This window comes from Pieris napi, chromosome 8 (genome assembly GCF_905475465.1).
Source record: "Pieris napi chromosome 8, ilPieNapi1.2, whole genome shotgun sequence".
NCBI lineage: Eukaryota > Metazoa > Arthropoda > Insecta > Lepidoptera > Pieridae > Pieris > Pieris napi.
Window position 1 is genome coordinate 2,393,027 of NC_062241.1, and position 6,285 is coordinate 2,399,311.

The following is a 6,285-nucleotide window of genomic DNA, read 5'->3' on the forward strand; positions in this document are numbered from 1 at the left end:
TTTGCATCAACTGTTTTCAAATAAAGAGCTTAGAACGGACGAGAAGGTCCGAGAAGAACAAGCAATTCGTTTCTTTTACAAGACGCTTGCAAGGAGCTGAAATAATAACACCTAGCTTCACAAGACATAAAACAACGATTATAGAACTATATTAATACTAAAAGAAACACAATAACTAATAGACCACAAGCCCATGAACAAAAAATACCTGTGAATTGACCCAACGTGAATTACTCTTAGAAGGCTGTTACTATATCTGAAAATAGCTCTGAGCACTATGCCGTCATTTCTGAGCGGTACATGTGAGTACGTGAGTGAATGGACTTTCTCAGGTACAATGGGGGAATTTCGACTAATTATTAATGTACGGCTTTGTTATAAGTATATAGATGATTAAAAATAAATGTCGAAAAACCTAGTGCCGTACAAAAGTGATGGTGCCGGAAGTCGGTGCAAATTTTTAATTCGACGACAGTTGCAGAAGCAATATAGGTCATTTATTACTGTACGGCATTTGTGTGATTCCTTTTGGACACATATACAGATACTTTACCCGTAAACGCCGTACATATTCCCAGCGGAGCGGTCGAAAGCCAAGGGTCGCAACATATGTCTGATTAGCATATAGGTGATGATGATATGAATCAACATAAAATTAAATGATCTTGAGAGTACTTCACAAATAGATAACATTTTCCGGCATGCCGTACATTTTTTGTGGAACACATAGGTGTATGGGGTAAATTACTTTTCTCAGAAAAGAGTCATTTTCCGGTGACTTTTATCTGTACGGCAATAACACAGGTTATTAATACTTTAGACAATCTTCAATAAAAGATAAATGCCGTACACTTTCGATAGTCCGCTACCACCGCCTACCAATACAGGGCGTCCCAAAGTTATGGGAAATGAAGGGAAAGTACCTTAAATATCGTAGATAGGGTATTTTACTAAAAGAAGACTTTATGTTATTTTTAAAAGTTATTAATTCTGCATTCAAAGATTTTTTTAAAATTACTTGCCTCGTCTGGGAATCGAACTGACTTAAATGTAAAAAAAAACACCCCTACTTTTATGATGCCAATCGAAAGAATGGCCTTAAACTAATAACTCTTCTTAAGTAACATAGTATTTTAAAAGAAAGGAACAGCGTGAATATATCTTTTTAATCAAATTAAAAACATTATCTATCGTATTCGGCCTAAAAAAAATCCCCTACGAGTCTGTTACTTTAGAAAAGTTATTAGGTTTTGGCCATTGTTTCGATTGGCATCATAAAAGTAGGGGTGTTTTTTTTTTAATTTAAGCCGGTTCGATTTCCAGACGAGGCAAGTAGTTTTAAAAAAATCTTTGAATGCAGAATTACTAACTTTTATAAATAACATAAAGTCTTCTTTTAGTAAAATACCCTATCTGCGATATTTAAGGTACTTTTCCTTCATGTCTCATAACTTTGGGACGCCCTGTATTATATATATTTTTGTTAAAAATATTTTTCCTTTACCTCTCTCTGCTGGTACGATAAGGCTGTAAATATACTTTACAGCCTTATGGTAGTATACTCAGATATGTACAGTTATTAATGACCTTAAGGGACACCTCAAACGTCGTCGAAGTTTTTATCAGCTGTAAAGAATAATCTGGAGTAAAATGTACGGCATCTGGTTTTTTATGTTTATTTATATTTGTTACATATAAAATAACAATAATCTTTGAAAATATTACTCCCCATATTACTCTAGGAGCATTTGAAAAGTCATCTAAATTTCGGAAATTTCATATACTTTTTAACATAATATTTTTATTTGTTACCATTTATAATGAACGGCTATAATGTACAACGGTAATATTTAGTAACATTATGTAAAAAAACAAGTTGCCGTACATTATTCTCTGATCTTACAGCAGTAAGAACTTGGTAAATCCTGAAATTTCGATAAATATTTAATTACACAAATATTAACTATAATATTTGGACGGCATAATTATAAAACATTATTGTCCGTGTTAAATAATATTTTGAACATGTTGCCGTACATTTTACAATGACCTTATGGTATATGGGTGTAGGGGTAGGGTTCCGACCCTTGGCTTTCGACCGCTCCGCTGGAAATATGTACGGCGTTTACGGGTAAAGTATCTGTATATGTGTCCAAAAGGAATGACACAAATGCCGTACAGTAATAAATGACCTATATTGCTTCTGCAACTGTCGTCGAATTAAAAATTTGCGCCGTCTTCCGGCACCATCACTTTTGTACGGCACTAGGTTTTTCGACATTTATTTTTAATCATCTATACACTTATAACAAAGCCGTACATTAATAATTAGTCGAAATTACCCCATTGTACATGAGAAAGTCCATTCACTCACGTACTCACATGTACCGCTCAGAAATGACGGCATAGTGCTCAGAGCTATTTTCAGATATAGTAACAGCCTTCTAAGCGTAATTCAGGTTGGGTCATTTCACAGGTATTTTTTGTTCATGGGCTTGTGGTCTATAACCTTAAAATACAGTATTTACAATTTTCTTAACCTACAAAGTAATAATAGGAATAATTAAAAAAAAAATGAAAATCAAAACAAATTTAAAAAGTTTGGTCCCTGTGGCAGTGTACCTTTAACGCTGGCAACATTTCCTCGCTGTATTGCGATACTTATTCGTTGAGCCAGGATAGGAAGATTATAGAATCAGTTAAAACTACAAATATTAAAAATGGCTTAAATGATATCTACCTTCAAATATAAAGCAGTCCCTTTAGGCAGGTTCCGAAGATACTGGCAGCGTTCCCCCTTTGAATAGCTAGACTAATTCTTTGTCCGAGGCAGCTCTTCGGTCTCCTGTGATGTCGACTAACCTTTTTTGCTACTTCCTTAAAAAGCCTCATATGGCTAGGACCCCACGGACCAAGGGTCTCATCACCGAATGGGACAAAATCATATGAAAAAAAAATGATATCAAATAACACAAAACGTCATCATTTTGTAAAGACAATGATTAAGGACTGTGAGAGTTCGAAAAGTGAGTTACAGAATAGCAAGGCTGTGCTTGATGCACGCCGTAGACTTCACGATGCTTTCCTTAGATAGGTATATAGTTAGAAAGTATACCTATTGGTGCACAGCCGGGGTTCGAACCGCACGGATGAGAGTCGCACGAAGTCAACACTGTTCTACCAAGGTAATACTGCTTCTTGATTAGGAGTACTTACACAATCATGATAGAATAAAATATAATTAATATGTTTAATAACACTTAAGTATAATAATAGTAATTAATGCTTGTTTAATTAATTGTCTTTGTTTTTAATTAATTTAATAGTTCGCGTTGAATGTAGGAAATAAGTTTTAATTAAAATACAATACAGCATTAATATAGACCTCTATAAGCTCCTAAAATTAAATTGGATCGTTGTTAATTGTTGTTGGGTAACATTTAGTTATATTTATTCTTTAAAAACCTGTTTATAAGGGAAATCTTGATTAAAACTAAAAATTACTTATTTTATGTAAAATCATTAAAATAATCTCTTGTCGCAAACTATGGCCGTTATTCATATAATACAAAAGTCCAATTGCACGGTTTTAAACTAATTACTCATGTCGCTTTTCATCACAGCGTAAACACAATTTGACCGAAAGGGACAAAAGAACAGTTATGCTCGTAGTTATTTAAAGTCCAAATAGAATTTGAGGTATTAATGCGGCAATCGGCGAATTTATTTAAACGAAACCACCCTGGCATACGTTTTATCAAACCATGAGGATATGTCGAATACCACGCAGCTTTCAAAGGACTGTATTTCATACAGTTATACCTAGGTAACACTGAAAATGTTTAGAAAATGAAAAACGGCTTAATGTAGAAAGTTCCCAATACTTTTATTGTTTTTCGAAGTAATCTCCGTTCCTCTCTATACATTGTCGCATTCGATGGAACAACTGAGAAAAGCATCGGGCCCATTCTTCCTTAGGGGTCTCTTCTATGGCATTTTCGTACGTTTTCACCGCATCTTCAGGGGTCGTAAAGCGAATACCTCGAATTTTATCTTTAGTTCTTGGGAATAAATGAAAGTCGCAGGGCGCCAGGACTGTATGGCGGATGACTCATTATCTCGACACCTGCCTTAGTCAAATATTCAACAGTCCGTTTTGCGGAGTGCGCTGAAGTATTGTCGTGGTGAAGGAGGATTCTGCTTCGAGGGCGCTATCGAATTTTTTCCAAGTCAACAGGCAAACAGCGATTGACATACCAGTCTGCAATAATTGTCCTTCCATCTTCTAGCACAACTGTCGCGAAATGACCTTTCCGACCAAAGAATGAGGCCGTCATCTTTTTTCCTTGAATTCTTCCATTCTTTACCTTAGTTGGCCGATCCTCTAAAGGAAACGCCCGCTTAGCTTATTGTCTTTTGGTTTCGGGTTCGTAGCAATATATCCAGCTTTCATCACCTGTGACGATGTCAAATACAGCATTTGAGTCACCGCCGTTGAACTTATCTAACATTTGGCGACACCAGTCCATGCAAAGGGGTTTCGGTTAAAGTATGGGGAATCCATCTGGTACAAAGCTTCCTGACGCCTAAATGTTCGTGTAATATTTTTTTAACTTGACTCTTACCAATGCCTAGGCTTGCCCGTGTCTGCTGATAGATCACTCTCTTATCTTCCTCTATCATGCGTCGCACAGCAGTGATGTTGCACTGCACTGATGTGTCTTTAGTAGTCGCTGTTAAATTACATGCGGATCATCAGTTGATATTGTTACGTCCACACTTAAACTCGTTAAACCAATTGTAAATAGTGGCACGAGATGGGGCTTCATTAAGAAATGCTAATCACAGCCTATCATAGCTTTGTTGTTGAGTAAACTCACGACGAAAATCATAATAAATCATTGAACGAAAATTTTCTTGCGTTAGGTTCATTTTCACGAGTAACCAGAGTTTTAGATTTGCCGCCAATTCGCAAAAACAAACGACAAATGAATGCAATATTACCAAAGAGTTCTAAAATTGAAATTAAAAAAAAAAATCATTAGCAATGTTTCTAACGTTCTAATCATTTTCAGTGTTACCGACGTATAATAACAACAAACGTAATTTGTAATATTTACTTTTATGTGTTAATTGTAAGTAAAACCGCACGTGTAGTGCAAGTTATACTTAATGTCGTTAACATGAATTTACCATACCAATCAATTACTTATCTTAAAGATGTTTCCGAAGGAAAAAAACGTCTAAAGCGCTGGATTCTGAACACACCTTACACAGGAGATGATACTCGTACGTGTTACGCGCCGCGTAGTCATGAAGTCCCATGAGGCATCAGCCAAATTTCAATACTAATATTTTGTAGTTTTCTTTTTCTTCTTTGTAGGCTTCACGAAGTTTGTGCCTCTGTTTAAACCCCTAACAGCGCCACAGCGCTGGTCATTCTATATCTATTGTTATACATAGTATGTTGTACATATTTACGAATACTGTTTTGTTGGTCTAAATAACTGGTCAAAATAGTATAAGCAATATTTTTTATAGAAATAGCTTTAAGGTAAATAAATAAAATATGTCTGTGTATTGGGCATTTTTAATTTACCGCCTCCAAAAGTTAACGCCTTACAATTTTATAATAATTTCAAGGTAGTACAAAAGTTTCCTATAGTATAGAAAATAGTGGCCCTACCGCCGTTGCCCCTCAGCTGTGTCTATCGATTTCGTGATTTTTTTTTGACAGGCAAGTAGGTGCTCTGCCATCTGTACCATTTATAAGAATATTTTTTATGTGCGGAAAAATATAGATATCTTTAAAAATAAGAGTAGCTTCCATAATTATGGTAATCGTAATAAAGAAATAAGCGCACCAATCAGGAGGCTGCAGAGAACGAGTTAAAACCGTAAGTGACTCCAGATCAATTTTCTCTCAGGATATAGGCATCACAATACAGCGAGAAAATGCTGCCATCTTTAAGGGCATTTAGCCACAAGGACCAATCTATAATATATGTATTGCAAAAACTTACTTATTGTATCATATCATATCAAAAATAAATGAAAATAACTACATAAACTTAACAAAAATTTACTTTGTTTTTATTCACTTTTTATTAATTTTTTTTACTAAATCATTTGAAGATTCTCATAAAATTGGATACAGGAAGCAATAAACTTTTCCAACGTCAAATAAAAGATAAATTAACACTTTTTGCGGAAAAATGCTACGCAAATTGTTCAGAATGGAAACTATATATAACATTCGTTTGCAGCTATGGCTACAAACAGCAA